General features: G+C 49.4%; 1 protein-coding gene across 1 annotated transcript in view; it reads right to left on the reverse strand.

Annotated features, from left to right (window-relative positions):
* ZFPM1 (zinc finger protein, FOG family member 1) overlaps window positions 1-7,027 on the reverse strand; it is a 116,189-nt gene extending 109,162 nt beyond the window's left edge. The window contains exon 1 of the mRNA XM_054049083.1: window positions 6,673-7,027. The gene's annotated coding sequence lies outside the window, so the exon portion shown is untranslated. The remainder of the gene's footprint in view (window positions 1-6,672) is intronic.
* Between the last annotated feature and the right edge of the window lie 8,440 nt (window positions 7,028-15,467).

Genomic DNA, 15,467 nt, shown 5'->3' on the forward strand with positions numbered 1-15,467 from the left:
GGCCCTGCCCCCCTACCCCAAAAGTGACAACCCACCCCATCCCATGCCACCCTCACTTCTGCGCTGTTGCTGGTTGCAGAACTGCCTTCAGAGCTGGGCTCCCAGCCAGCAGTCGCTGCTCTCCGGCCGCCCAGCTCTGAAGGCAGCGCTGCCGCCAGCAGCAGTGCAAAAGTAAGGGTGGCAATCCCACAACCCGCCCATACAATAGCTTTGCAATCCCCCCTCCCCCAACTCCCATTTGGGTCAGCACCCTCGTGGTTCCAGTATCTTGAAACTTCAGATTTCAATATCTGAAACTGTGACATTTACAATTTTTAAAATCCTATAGCCGTGAAATTGACCAAAATGGACTGTGAATTTGGTATGGCCCTATTCTTAACATATACACTGCCGTGGCAGATGCCACAGTACGGTGGAGCGATGCAAACAATGCAAACCCTGACTGCATTAACAAATCAGTCAAGCTCATAAGACACTTGTTGCAGTGGCTTTTGTTGGGATCCGACTGCATCATCCTCAAGGATTGAAAGGAAAAGCTTTCCTTCAATGGGACATAGAGCACTTGAAAGGCGGGACTGCATGGTCCTGTGCTTGGACTGGAATGGGACTCAGGAAAAATGCTTTCTAATCCCACCTCTGCCCTAGATCTGCCATGTGATCCCGGGCAAATCACTTCATCTCGCTGTACCTGTTCCATCTCCTACACTTTGTCTGTTCAGATTACGGCCTGGTCAATACTACATAGTTCGGTTAAAACAAGGTAGCTTACGTGGACCTACCTATGAAAAAGCATCTACACTTAAATGTCGCTTCCACCAACGTAACTGTCCCGCTATACGGACTGAATAACTCCACCTCCACGAGTGGCGTAGAGTCACAGTCAAGGCAGTTAGGTCGATGCAGAGTCAGTAGAGATGCTGCATTGCTTACGTCGACTGTTACTGGCCATGATGCCCTACGCTAACGGTACAATCGATACAAGCGCTCCTGGTGAGGACGCACACTGCTGACACGAGGAGCGAAGTGTAGACACGCACAAGCAAAGTAACCGCTGCAGAGGCTGTGTGCGGACGTAAGTTAGCTCGACTCAATTTTGTAGTGTAGACATGGCCTAAGCCCTTTAAGGTAGGGAGGGTCTCTCACTAGGCGTCTCTCACCCAGCAAACGGGGCCCTGATCTCAGTCAGGGTCTCTAGCACTACTCTAGACAAATAAACAGGAGAGCCAGTCACTTCATAACAAAGTGGTAACAGAGGAATTGAGATCATATTAATACTTGGCATCTGTAAACCGACTTTCATATGAAAGTGTCAGAGCCTTCAGCGGCCACTAACAGACTAAGCCTCAACCCTTCCAGGAGGCCGGTATTAATTGTTAGCCGCATTGTACAAACCAGGAAACTCAGGCATCACACAGGGCGTCAGCGTCAAAAGCAGTGCTAGGATCAAGACCTCCTGACCCTGTCTCTTGGCTCTAACCACTAGACCATTCTGTGACTTGGGAATAGGCAGTGAGTTAAAAAGCCATCATTACAGGAATGGGGGTTTTTTAACCTAACTTTGCCTACTCCAGTTCAGTTCTCCACCAAGCACCTTTGCATCAGTGTTATGACCTGCAGCCACAGAACCATGAGCTGTGATTCCAACAGACCTAAGCAGAGTTGGCTTGATGCAGACCTACATGGGAGACCCGGAAGGAAAGCCCCAGCAGGAAGTACTGATGGAGATTCAGAATGGGTCACTATCTCCAGAGTCTGTGTTTTTTATACCCACGTAATGCTTCATCCGCAGACTGCAATGTGCTTTGCAAGAGGTCTGTATGGCTTATCCCCAGGGCGGCCCAGAGGGGAGGCAAGTGGGGCAATTTGCCCCAGGCCCCTACGAGAGTTTTCAGGGGCCCCCCCATGAGAGTTTTCAGCGGGTCTTCGGCGGCAGGACCTTCAGTGCCGCCGAACACACCCGGAGCGAGTGAAGGACCCACTGCCGAAGACCTGGAGTTTCTTCCGCTCCGGGTCTTCGGCGGCAATGGCTTCCGCTCTGGGTCTTCGGCGGCAGGTCCTTCACTTGCTCTGGGACCCGCCGCTGAAGTGCCCCAAAGACCTGGAGCAGAAGGACCCCCACCGCTGAAGACCCCAGGCCCCCTGAATACTCTGGGCGGCCCTGCTTATCCCTATTCACAGACGTACACTAAGCGGTTAAGGGATTTTAAGTGAAATAACAAGGTCATAGTGAAATAACAGCTTCCACTCAGGTGTCCTGTCCCTGGGTCACCAACGCCCCACCACGTGCAGTCCCCTTCTGCATCTACCGGTGGCTCTAGTTTCGGAGGACACCTAAAACACAGGCTTTCCAACTAGTTATCACTGGCGATCCCATGACAATTCCTAACCATCCCGTAGTGGTAGCCCCAATGTTCTAGACTAGTTCCAGTTCGGATATTTCACTTGGATACTGTGTTTTCCACTTCCTGTCCAGCAGCACTGCTGGGCGCATCTGAAACACGGCACATAGAGGAAGATCCTGCTGGGAAGCCCCAGAGCCAGCCATAGACAAAGACTCTCTGTGAATCCTACGCCCATTCCCTGCGGGCAAGTTCCCGCCCGCCCTTGGAAGGAGAAGGGGATGGCACAGTTTAGCAGCAAGCCGGGGGGAAGCCACAGCTCCTGACATCAGATCCCAGGATGAAAGCTAGATGGCTACAGAAGTAGGTTTGATTGCCACTGGGTAAAAGGGCAGGGATTCAGCTGGCAAATCAACGTATTCTTCTCATGAGCTTCTCCCTGCTTGACAGCTCCTCTTTCCACCCCACCCCCTGCGCAAAAAAGAAAATCTCTTTACAAAGGCAACCCCCCCCTTGATGGGGAATCTTGATGGGTCAGAGACTACATTGAAATTGGGGCGGAGGAGAGAATCAGAAAGCTTTGAAATCTTCAAAGCTCTGGCTTGACAAATCCCTGCTGGAAATGGCCTAGATTCATCAGAGTCATGCACACCCAGCAGGGGCTGGGGAATATCTCTATGACACACCCATTGCATAGGCACTATTCACGCAGTGTTGCTTACACAAGCAGGCCACCAGGGTCAGGTTACTGACCAACGGACAATGCCCTACAGTATAAAAATACAGCAGCGATGGCCTGAAACATTACCGCTGACAATGGGGCTAGCGCTGCGGTTTGGATCTTGCCGGTAGGATGTTTTGATAAGGGATAAGCCAGGCACCTCTTCCTGCACCCACGTTTATCCTAGCATGGGTCACTCCTGGGGAGGCTTTGGAACGGGGGTTGTGGTGTCAGGGCAGAGGGAATTATTTGTGCTGTCGACTGGCGTTTAGTGTGTTGCTTGGTTTTAAGCAGGTGCCATAGCTAAGGCATATTCAAGTTACAATTCGATATACAGAGTGTGTCCTGCCTGGGCTGCATGGCAAATAGTGCCTGGGATATGAATGGTTCCCCTGTTCAGTTTGAGAATGATCGGCCCCTGGCTTCCCATCTCACCCACGCGAAACTGGCACCTAGAGCTCGCCTTTCCCCTCAATCAAAGGTGCCAACTAGTATCCGCTTTACCCTCCGTTCACAGCACCAGTGTTTCAATGGCAGCGGAATCAAAACACATGCAAATCTTTGATGGGCGGGATGCATTCTAGCAGGAAAAACCCCTATTCCGGAAGGGCTGGAGCTTGCCACAGCAGAAAACGTGGGGCACAGCGAGAGAGAGAAAAAATAAAAATGGACTGAACGGTTTCCCCCCCTCCCCTCGCACTCCCTTCCCTACCTTCTTTTTGAAAAACATAATTTATCTGTGTATTATCAAGAAATCCAGACACTTTAATCAGTGAGCTATGAAGTCAGTATTTCCATTCTTATCTAGTGGAGGAGTGGAAATGGAGAGCAGATAGGCAGCTCCCAGCCGATCCGTGGTGGGGAATGTTAATGGGAGAAGAGGGAGAACTATTGGCTACCGAGCATCGGCTATCTCCACCATTATCAAGCCGTTATCAATTCAACCATCGCAGCGCAGTAATGGGGCCAGTTCAACTTTCTGCATTATCATAGGAGCTGAAACCTGCATGAGAGGCCTCAGCTGGGAGACAGAAAAGTGAGTAAGCGGCTGAACTGCACATTTTAAAAGCAAAGTGGGGGGGGAGGGGGGGGAGGGAAGAAAAAGCCAGATGAATCAATTCAAAAGCAGGAGAATTAAAGAGGAGCAGGTTGAAAGGCTACAGGCAGAACAGACCATGTCAACTGGGCAAGGAAGCCAAGCCCGGGTGAGCAAGACAGGATTGTGTGTGTTTGGTTTCTGGAAGGAGAGATCTGAAAGACTCCATCTAAAGTCCACCCTGGTCAGACAGTGAATAACTCGTGCAAGCCGGTTTGTGCGGAGGTGCCTACCCAAGTGGCAGGCCCTCGGCACGTGGCAGCGTCACACAGGCAGGAGAGCAACGGGAAGTTTCTTTCCAATGGGGCTACAGTTAGACAGCCCTCCCAGGCCCTGCCCGACATCAGAGCCCAAGATCTGCTGACCAGCCCTAGACTGTGGGGCAGGAACCCTTCGGTGTTGTGTGTTTGCACGGCATCCAACGCGATGGAGCAGGATCTGAGTTACAACCTGAAGAGTAGAAGAGAATTAGGGCGACGAGACAGCAAGTGTGAAAAATCGGGGTGGGAGTGGGGGAGTAATAGGAGCCTATATAAGAAAAAGACCCAAAAATCGGGACTGTCCCTATAAAATCAGGACATCTGGTCACCCTAAAGGGAATTGCAGCTGAAAGAGAAAGGAATAAGGCACGGAAGGATGGGAGAGGCCACCAAATGAGAGTGGCGGTTCTCACTGGCCCTTGCAGGGAGGGAAGTGGTCAGGTTGGGAACCTGGGACAGAGAGAAGTGAGACGAGGTTAAAAGAAGGACAGGACAGGTGTAATTGCAGGCGGGCCTGACTTCCTCAGAGGTTCCTATGAAAACTGACTTCTGCAAACATTTGTAAAGGGGTGGGACAGAAAGATATAGAGAGAGAGAAGTGTGAATTCATTCGAGGTGCACATGTCACCAGAGGCCTTCTTGGCTCAACGGGCGACTCAAATCGCACCCGCCACAGGAAACGCACATCCACGCCACGAGCTAGAGATTTCGCTGGGAATCCGTGCAAGCCATTTGTGACTGTACACTGATCGAAACCGCACACACAAGTGACAACACTGCATGTGCGTGCCGGGCCACCTCTCCACCCGGATTCTCGCACTGGCCCGTCAGCACCTCTCCTCCCAAGTGAAAATTTAAGGTCTCTGTGTCAGTGAAAGATGCCAGATTTACAACCCTTCTCCGTTTACCCATTAGACAAGTACAGCATGGGCAGGAGCTTCCTTCCTCCAGGCCCCAATGGCGTGTCTCAACTTTGACCTCCTCTGGGATAAGGGGTGAGTTCAACCCCTGAGACCTAGCCAATCCTAAATCCCCCGGTTGATGTTGAACTGGGTCCCCCGTTAGCAGCTTCAGCTGCGGTTGGCAGAATTACGAGAGGAACACGCTCACTGGGAACCGAACCAAGACCAAATCCACCGCACACAGGCCCACTGGCCGGCCATCAGAACCGAACATGCACGGCAAGACGCTGGCTGAAGAGAGATTTGAAGATCCAAAACCATGCAGAAAAGCCGCCTTTATGTCATTCATTAAGAACCCCCACCCCCGTCTACTGAGTGGGTTTAAGTCACACACATCACGTCCTATCCCGACTCGTTCTAGGTGGGGCCAGGCAGGAGCAAACCCGAATCACACCAATCACAGACTGGCATTTTGAGCCAAACTGCAAACCGACAAGAACCAGGAAAATAGTGACTGGATGGGGAGAGACGTAGCAGACAGGAGGGCTTGGAAGGGGAGCATGGGGAGTTTGATTAAATAGGTAGATGAGGACAGAAGAGTATCAAAGTCTGTGCAAGCCACATTCAGCAGGGTTAGCCAGCAGCGTCCTTTCTGCTGCTAGTTAAGGGCTTCCTTCAGCGAGCTGCAGGGCCCAATGCTACCACAGCCAGCAGCAGAGCTAAGGCCCTCGCACCATAAGGACTTCCGCCCGAGAACTGGGCTGTAGGGAGCGTGTCTGCCACCAGCTTCAGCTTTCGAGCTTACCACCGAAAGCAGCACCACGGCACAGGCCACACCCTTCAGCACGCTGAGTTGCACGCCGCAGCGCGTCTACGGGGGAGGGAGAGACACGCACGGAGAACCCGGTGCTACATCCCAGAGAGGCGGCCCTCTCGCTCCGCTCAACAGGACAACGGCCTGCAAACAAAATGCAGGCCTGGGTCCACAGAGAGAACGTGAGCCTGAGGGAAGGGATGCTGGAGATGCAATTTAGGAAGTGCCACATCCCAGAATAGTTTGCAGCCTCCACAAGTGTGCTGGCGCTCTCTCTCTCTCTCTCTCTCACATACACACACAAATTCTCTGTAACCGATATCTCTCAGAAGGGCAATAACCAACTACAGCCAAAGTCTCCCCCCACCCCCCACTGTCCTATGCATCTGCCTACCTTTGAGCCACACAGATCAGAGCACATTTAGGTCACTTTTCATGGGGCTGGAAGCCAGAGTAGCTAGGATATTAGGTTTTAAATCTTGGGGAGCCCTCTTATTCCACTCCCAGCGATCAGGAGTCGCTGCTGGCATGGTAGCGTACCTGCCACAAGGCGTCAAGATGATCCAGGAAGCAGCCTGCTGACAGGGGTTCTCTACAGCCACGTTCCCCGCAACTTGCAGTCTCAGCAAATCCATGGTGATAATAAACGAATAATAAATAATAATAATGTTAAATATATCTTGATGGCTGTTGCTACCCTCAACCACATCACCACTGTGGGGACAGATCTCTGAATTTCTTGCTCCAATAGCACATTCCCCTGCCACACGAGGTGAAGGAAAATCTCTATTCGCAGTACGGGGTCTAGGACCCAGCTCTTATTCCAGCCAGTCATGGGCAGTGCTACATGTACGCATTAGCCAGTTTGTTACAGCAATTTTGATTCATAACTTAACGCAATTCTCACTTTGGAGGAGGGGGCGAAGAGGGGCCTCATTTCTTTTTAATGAAAAAAAATAATTGATGGGCTGGCCATGCGAGATTAAAAAAATAATATATCAGATTAACAAATTAGAGAAACACATTTCCTTTCTACACTGTTGAATGGGAGATGTCACAGAAATATGTTGATGTGAGAGCGAGGAGATAACGAATTATTTTGGAGGAAAAAAAAGCAGTGGAAGGCTGTTATCTGAAGTGACTCACATATACACTCCTTAACCCTATTCCAGCCCAAGGTCAACAGTTACATTCCTTTCAGCATTTCATCCCTTCCAAAAAAACATGTTGCTACAGGAACAGTGAGGAGTCTTTACTGCTGCAGTGAGCCAAAGGCGGAACTTCATTACCACGGAAACACTTGAACTCAAGAGAAATATAAATCAGGAGGTCTGTCTTGTCGGTCTCCAGTGTTCAAAAATCACGAGTCAAGTACATTTGTTTTTAACATAGTGATAAACATGGGGGTCTTTTTTAATTGCCTTTTGGTGTTGGAGTCTTCGGGTAAGATCCAGGGCACATTTTCAAGCTTTCCTCCACCACCATAAGGGTGAGAAACTTTTAAGTGAAAGCTATGAGGCTTGTATGATCACAGGATTCCAGGAGCTGGGGCTTCAAGATGACACAGCAAATATCACGAGAATTGGCAACACTGGTTCTGGAGTCAAGGTCTCCCACGCAGCCCGGTTAACTAAAACACCTCAACACAGAGGAAAGCCCTGGGAAAACAGCTCCAGGAACCACAACGAATTTTACAGGCTTTTTTTTAAAAAAGGCGGCCGGGGAGGGATGGGGGGGGAGACGACAGTTTGATTTGGTTTTAAATCAAGTCAGTGAAAAAAACCCACAAAGTTTCCCTACTAATGTTGTTTCCCCATTAAATTGCTGTTCTTCACTATCTATACTGTTTGCTTCCTTTTTCAGTTCTCACCTCAGACAATTCAGACAGACTAGTCGGTTTCTAGTCAATTTCAGTTTCAAAGTCTGAGGTACTAGCCCCCGGGGATGTAATATTTGGCTCTCATACATGGTAGGAAACCTTTAAACAAACAAAGCTTCCCAAGGGCCAAGATTTTCAGAAGCAACGAGTCACTTGATGTACCCAATTTGTGATGCCTTACAGGGGCCTACATTTTCAACAGGTGGATAATCTTTATATTTCATTTTGTAGCTTAAAAAAAACCCAACACACCTACATTTTAAGCCAAATTTGTCCCAACAGTGCCTCATTCAACACATAGAAAAAGGAGCAGTCTGCTTCTTCCTGTCCGGTTTGTTAACCAATTTAGTCTCACGTTTGAGGTCCGGGAAGTTTTATCCTTCCGGACTACCTACAAGCCCCTCCCACTCCAGAAGGTTCATTTTAATCAAAAAACAAAGTTGTGATTAAATGGAGTTCTTGTTTGCAATCGGGAATCACACACACAAGCTGCTGGGGCTCTGTGAAACAGCGGCAGTCTGCCACCTGCACGGACGCAGTCTGAATCGGATCAGATTTCCTTTGTCTCTTGCTCATTTTAGTGCTTCGATTTTTGTCGAGCCCAGGTTCTGTGCACTCGGCCATCAGGCTGGGGAGCTCTGGTCCGTTCCCAGCTCCGCCAGTAACTGCCTTCATGGAATGGGGCAAGTCACTCCCTTGCTCTGCAAAATGGGGATTATAATTCCTGACCTCACCGGGGTGCTAGGAGAATTAATCCATTCATGCCTTCTCTGCAGAGAGCAGGGATAGCCTGTATCATCAAGTTACCTTCGCTGCATAGGGTGACCAGATGGCAAATGTGAAAAATCGGGACAGGGGGTGGGGGCTAATCGGTGCCTATATAAGAAATAACGGGACTGTCCCAATAAAATCAGGACATCTGGTCACCCTATCTCTGCATAATCAGGACTGCAACCTCCTGGGGGGAAATAGCACTTTTTTCCACCTCCTGGCTGATCAGCTGGCAACTTGGCTGAAGGGGGATTCTTCCACTGTGAGGGAGAGAAACCACGGCCTCGTCCAGCAATGCCAATGGGCTTTGGATCCGGGGCAACAGAACCTTGAATTTTGGCCCTCAGTGGCCCTCCAGTTCATCCAGAGGGCAGCCTGCCACGACTAAAGGGTTCTAACAACCCAGTGCGCAAGTGACTCTTGCTCCTTGCCAGTGGCTGGTGAGCACAATGACAAGGGATTTCTCTTCATCTCTCAAGGGAGAAACAATGACAAGCCACTATGACGTCTGTGGGCATTTGGTTTAAGAGGGAAAGCACCACAGGGTGTGTTTGTAGGTGCAAGGCCATAGCAGCGCTCTGTCTCCCAGCAAGCTGCTATCACTTTCGCACCACTAGGCCCCCTGCTTTAGATGCAAGACAGGTAAGTGAGAAATTCTTTTTGGGACGTGAAAGACATAGGGGGCCAGGTGAGAGAATACGAGAGGCCTCCTTCCTCCAGCCCTGGCGGTGGAAGGCTGCACAGTGAAATAGGGCAGAGAGCTAAAGTATAGTCTGAGAACCTCTCTGGTGATCATCAGGGAGATCGGACGTCAGACAAAAAAATAACGCGAGTGTGTCCTCCCCATGGGCCCTGGAAGCCATCAAATGCTAGATCCGGTGCTTTAACTCGCCACCTTTCCTGTATCATCCCTGCAGAGCTCCTGCCACGGAACCAAAAAAGGACATGTGCTTTGGTATTCCATAAGAGAGGTTCTGCCACTGGCACCGCACAGCCAAAACCCTGTCTGAAGAAATAGTCTATGCCCAACTGCACTCAGTTTCCTCCACTTTCAGTGTAACTAAGTAAACATGGGTGGGCATAATAGAGGCACATCACTGATAGAACTGTGAAGTTAAGACAGGAGGAGAGTCCAACAGCTGGTCTGCAATACTCCCCAGTCACTCTAGTGGCTTCTTAGGAAGAACTAAGCAGTTGCCAATTTTATTAATTTGTTCAAGCGGAGGAGAATATTTCCTCTTCAGACAGAGACATCCCGGACAGGCCGTACTGAGCACCACCAGTGTGGCAGCGACTGGTGCCAAGGGGAAAAAATTAGGGCTGTCGATTAATCGCAGTTAACTCATGTGATTAACGCAAAAAAATTAATCATGACTAATCGCAGTTTCAATCGCACTGTTAAACAAAAGAATACCAATTGAAATGTATTCCATATTTTTGGATGTTTTTCTACATTTTCAAATATATTGATTTCAATTAAAACACAGATGACAAAGTTTACACTGCTCACTTAATATTTTTTATTACAAATATTTGCATTGTAAAAATGATAAACAAAAGAAACAGTATTTTTCGATTCACTTCATACAAGTACTCTAGTGCCATGAAAGTGTAACTTACAAATGTAGATTTTGTGTTACATAACTGCACTAAAAAACAAAACAATGCAAAACAAGTCCACTCAGTCCTACTTCTTGTTCAGCCAATCGCTAAGACAAACTAGTTTGTTTACATTTACGGGAGATAATGCTGCCCGCTTCTCACTTTCTGGTGACATTGTAAATAAGAACAAGCATTTGCATGGGACTTTTGTAGCCAACATTGCAAGGTATTTACCTGCCAGATATGCTAAACATTCGTATGCCCCTTCATGCTTTGGCCACCATTCCAGAGGACATGCTTCCATGCTGATGACGCTCGTTAAAAATTAATGAGTCAATTAACTGAACTCCTTGGGGGAGAATTGTATGTCCCCTGCTCTGTTTTACTCACATTCTGCCAGACTTTTCATGTTATAGCAGTCTTGGATGATGACTCAGCACGTCGTTCATTTTAAGAACACTTTTGCTGCAGATTTGAAAAACACACAAAGAAGGTACCAATGTGATATTTCTAAAGATAGCTACAGCACTCGACCCAAGGTTTAAGAATCTGAAGTGCCTTCCAAAATCTGAGAGGGACAAGGTGTGGAGCATGCTTTCAGAAGTCTTAAAAGAGCAACACTCCAATGCAGAAACTACAGAACCTGAACCACCAAAAAAATCAACCTTCTGCTGGTGGCATTTAACTCCAATGATGAAAAAGAACATGCGTCGATCCGCACTGCTTTGGATCGTTATCGAGCAGAACCCATCATCAGCATGGACATGTCCTCTGGAATGGTGGTTGAAGGGCCATATGAATCTTTAGCCCATCTGGCATGTAAATATCTTGTGACGTAAACTACAACAGTTCCATGAGAATGCCTGTTCTCACTTTCAGGTGACCTTGTGAACAAGAAGCGGGCAGCATTATCTCCTGCAAATTTAAACAAACTTGTTTGTCTGAGCAATAGGCTGAACAAGAAGTAGGACTGAGTGGACTTGTGGGCTCTCAAGGTTTACATGGTTTTATTTTTGAATGCAGTTATGTAACACTAAATCTACATTTGTAAGTTACACTTTCAAGATAAAGAGATGGCACTAGAGTACTTATATGAGGTGAATTGAAAAATACTGATTCTTTTGTTTATCATTTTTACAGTGCAAATATTTGTAATAAAAATAATCTGAAGGGAGCAGTGTACACTTTGTATTTTGTGTTGTAACAAATCAATATATTTGAAGATGTGGAAAAATCCAAAAATATTTAAATAAATGCTATTCTATTATTGTTTAACAGTGCGATTAATCGTGACTAATTTTTTTAATTGCTTGACAGCCCTAGAAAAAAATCCATTCACAAAACGTGGCAGTGGAGCAACCCAGCGAGGACACTAGGGGGACATGTTCTGATGGATCAGCGTGATCTGCAGCACACGAGCTGTCGGAGATGGAAAGATACCACCTAGCTAAAGGAGTTGATAATCGAGGCAGATGAACACAAGACACTCCAAGAAACTCGGAGGGAAGTGCTTCCTGTCATCGGTGGGTTTGTTTTACAGCACCTAGAGGGTTCAAAGAGAAATCAAAGCCCTCTGGATGGTGGATACTATGCAATCTAAGGCTGGATTAGCGCCCCTCTTTTATAGATGGAGAGGGATGTGCAGGGAGACTAAAGATTTGCTCAATGTCACACAAGGAATCTGTGGCAGAACAGGGAATTTTTAATCAGACCCCACAAGTCCCAGTCCAGTAGCTTAACCACAAGGCCACCCTCCCTCGTGCCTTTTCATATCACAAACGGGCAACAGCAGCTTACCAGGGTGGCAAGTGCCTGCGGAAGAAACGAAGAGGGGATTTGAGAGAAGAGCATGCAGGGTTCTTGGTACTCTAGGATGGAGTGGGGATGCAGGCAGAGGGGACAGCATGGAGACAGGGTGAGAAAAGCATGAGGTGGAACAGTTTCATTGGCAGGAAATAGCCACCGATGGATTTCACAAGGACTATTCTTTTCTGGGGCAGATGGGTTGTAGCATTCAGGGTTCTGACAGGTGCCATCAACGGTACTGGGACCGTCTTGCTGCCATAGAAACGGCAGGGGAGTTGTGGAGTCAAGGACATGACAATCCGGTTCAGGCCTTCCTCCCCTTTAAACAGAGGTGAAAGTAAGCCAGTACGGTATGGCGTACCAGGAAGGGCTGGTACACCGTGCCAGACCCAACCGGCTTCCCCAGGCTGGCGATTTAAAGGGCCCGGGGCTCCCCGCAGCAGCTGGAGCCCAGGGCCTTTTAAATCGCCTCCCAAGTCCTGCTGCCGGAGCCCTGGGGTAGCGGCGGCCAGGCCCGGCTCCAGGCACCAGCTTAACAAGCAGGTGCTTGGGGCGGCCAAGAGAGAGGGGCGGCACCTGCGGCAATTCGGGGGCGGCAGGTCCCTCACTCCCTCTAGGAGCGAAGGACCTGCCGCCGCCGATCGCGCTTTTTTTTCTCCCCCCCCCCCCCCCCCCAATTGTCGCTGTCAATCGCGATTGTGGCTTTTCTTCTTCTTTTTTTTTTTGCTTGGGGCGGCAGAAATGCTGGAGCCGGCCCTGGCGGCGGCAGGGCTCCGGTGGTGATTTAAAGGGCCCGGGTCTCCGCTGTAGTAGCCAGAGCCCCGGGCCCTTTAAATCGCCCCTGAGCGTCGGGGCTCCCAGACGCCTCTGCAGCTGGTAGCTCCAGGGGTGATTTAAAGGACCCGGGGCCTTTAAATCTTGTTTTAAGGGCCCCACCTCTTCCAGTTGGGGCCACGCCCCTCCCGAGGACTCCGGCATACCGGTAAGTCCTTTAACTTACTTTCACCCCTGCCTTTAAACCTCTTTTTACCACCCTATCCCCAGGAGGCAACAAGGCCCAGGGGGAGATGCTGAAGGGATGATCTGCACTGAGATGCGCCAAGTTGCATGTGGAGAGAAGAGTGATTAGATGGGCGATTTTATAGTGCCCACGAGGGTGCTACAGGCCACCTTACAGAGGCAGTCTCTGCTCTGTACACGAACAGTCCAAGTTTCAGGCACAGGGGGATGAATGGTGGGCAGGAGGAACAGCAAGAGGAGCTATGGAATTCCCCGTTCAGACGCAGGCAAGACAAAGAGGTTCTGCCAAGTGCGTTGTCTTTACTAGAAGCTGGCAGGGGTGGGATTTTCCAGGTGTGCGCATCGCCTAGTGCTGCTCCCACTGGAGCCAGCAAGGGTTTTACCCCACTAGGAGCCAAGCGAGGCCAGCCCCGAGCGCTTTTGGAAAATCCCTCCCCACGTGCTATTGGCTCACTTCCTGCAGGGGCACAAAAGGGGTGGGGCCGGCCTGTAAGGAGGCGGAGACCCACCTGTGGGAGCAGTCCATGAGGCCGGCATCACTGGGAAGCAGCGGCAGCTCAGAGCAATGCAACAACAGAGGGGTTCAGATGGGTCCGAAGGGGAGGGCGAAGAGTGAAATTGAATGCTGCAGAGAAAGGGAGGCGGTGATTGCGGGGCTGACAGGCTTAGGAGAACGTTTTCATGGCTGCATTTTGGACAGACTGGAGGGGACGGGGGCGCAATCTCAAGGGAAGGCATGGATTACAGGCACAGCGTGGCAGTCTAGGGGCAACAGCAGGGCGCCTGGGTTGCATTAGCAATGGTGCCTCTAACTCGCGGTGTTCCAGGTCACACATCACACCACGGCCTACTCACCTCCCCCGGCAGCCATGAAGCACGTGGCACAAACAGAGCCTCCAGGTCCCGGGAGAAGAGGAGTTACAGGAGAGGGCAGAGTATCGCTGTTTCACAAGACCAGGGGCGTAGCACCTCCTGCACATGCCTCAGCTGGTACAGATCAGCTCCGCTCCACTGACTTCAGTGGTGCGATACCAATTCACACCAACTGAGGTCCTGGCCCAGAGTTATTTGATGGGGAGACAAAGAAAATAAGATGGGGGGGGAGGGGCTTCCGTTACGTAACGGTAATCAAAGAATTCACTGAGGACAGTTCTCATTTATGCCAGTGGCCATTTGCGTCATGTTTAGCATTTACGCTCAGTTACACATTATAAACTAAGTAACGCTACTTACATAATACCCAGCAGAGGGTCCCAGAATGCTCTGCAAGCATTCAGTAAGCGTCACAACAGCCTCCAGGGCGATTAGGTTTTATTTGCCCCGTTTGGAAAAAGGGGAAAACGAGGCACAGAGGAGAAGCAATTTACCCAAGATCATAGAGCGAACCAGCGGCAGAGTTGGGGAAAGAACCCAGATGTCCTCTGCAGTAGGACTTGCTACAAGGCTATAATGCCTTGCTAATTGGGGGCACCGGAATGGCTTCGAAGTGTAGAAGCGTCAGAGAAGCACAAGAACTGGAGGCATTAGCCACTTGCACATTACTGAACAGACAGAAAACAAACAGACAGAGTAAGAGAGGCAGGCGGGACGGATCAAAAGCCATGGGGTTAAAGCTGTGGAACTAAAAATAGACTCCAGTCTGGCTACTGTAACCATTACAAGCAGTTCGCTTCCATTTTCCAGAACTAGCTATAGTACATGTGAATGTGTTTATCGGGGAAGGCCCAATCATATAGGAGTAATCCTTACTAGTTTATGAGAAATCTTTCCTCGTGCAAGTGAAGGACTCCTGTCAGGGCTATTGAGTGTAAGAGCCCACTCCTGCTAGCTCCCAGTAATCACACGCACTTCAGCAGGGTAACTTGTCTGGGGCCACAGGGACCCTTATGAGTAAAGGCAGCCCTTATTCTCCATACGCCAATGCTCCCCCATCAAATAAAAAAAAAAAAAAAAAAAAAAACCCACCAGATCACCCCACTTTCCCCCACTAATAGAGTTCTGACCCCCGGGGCCCAATTCCACAAGCTTTACTCACTGGTCTAACTCTTATTTGTATCCCACTGAAGCCACTGGAGCTACTTGCACCGTTCCTTACTTGCGTAAGGGTCTGCAGAATCAGGCTCGTGAATTATAAAGATATCTAGGCCAAACAAATGAAACACACACACAAAACACTCAGCCCTGAACAACCTCAGTCTAAACAATGTAGAGCACACTTGCTATCTGGCACCATCTATTAGCAATTAAAGAATATCCA

The sequence above is a fragment of the Malaclemys terrapin genome, chromosome 14 (genome assembly GCF_027887155.1).
Source record: "Malaclemys terrapin pileata isolate rMalTer1 chromosome 14, rMalTer1.hap1, whole genome shotgun sequence".
Classification (NCBI taxonomy): domain Eukaryota; kingdom Metazoa; phylum Chordata; order Testudines; family Emydidae; genus Malaclemys; species Malaclemys terrapin.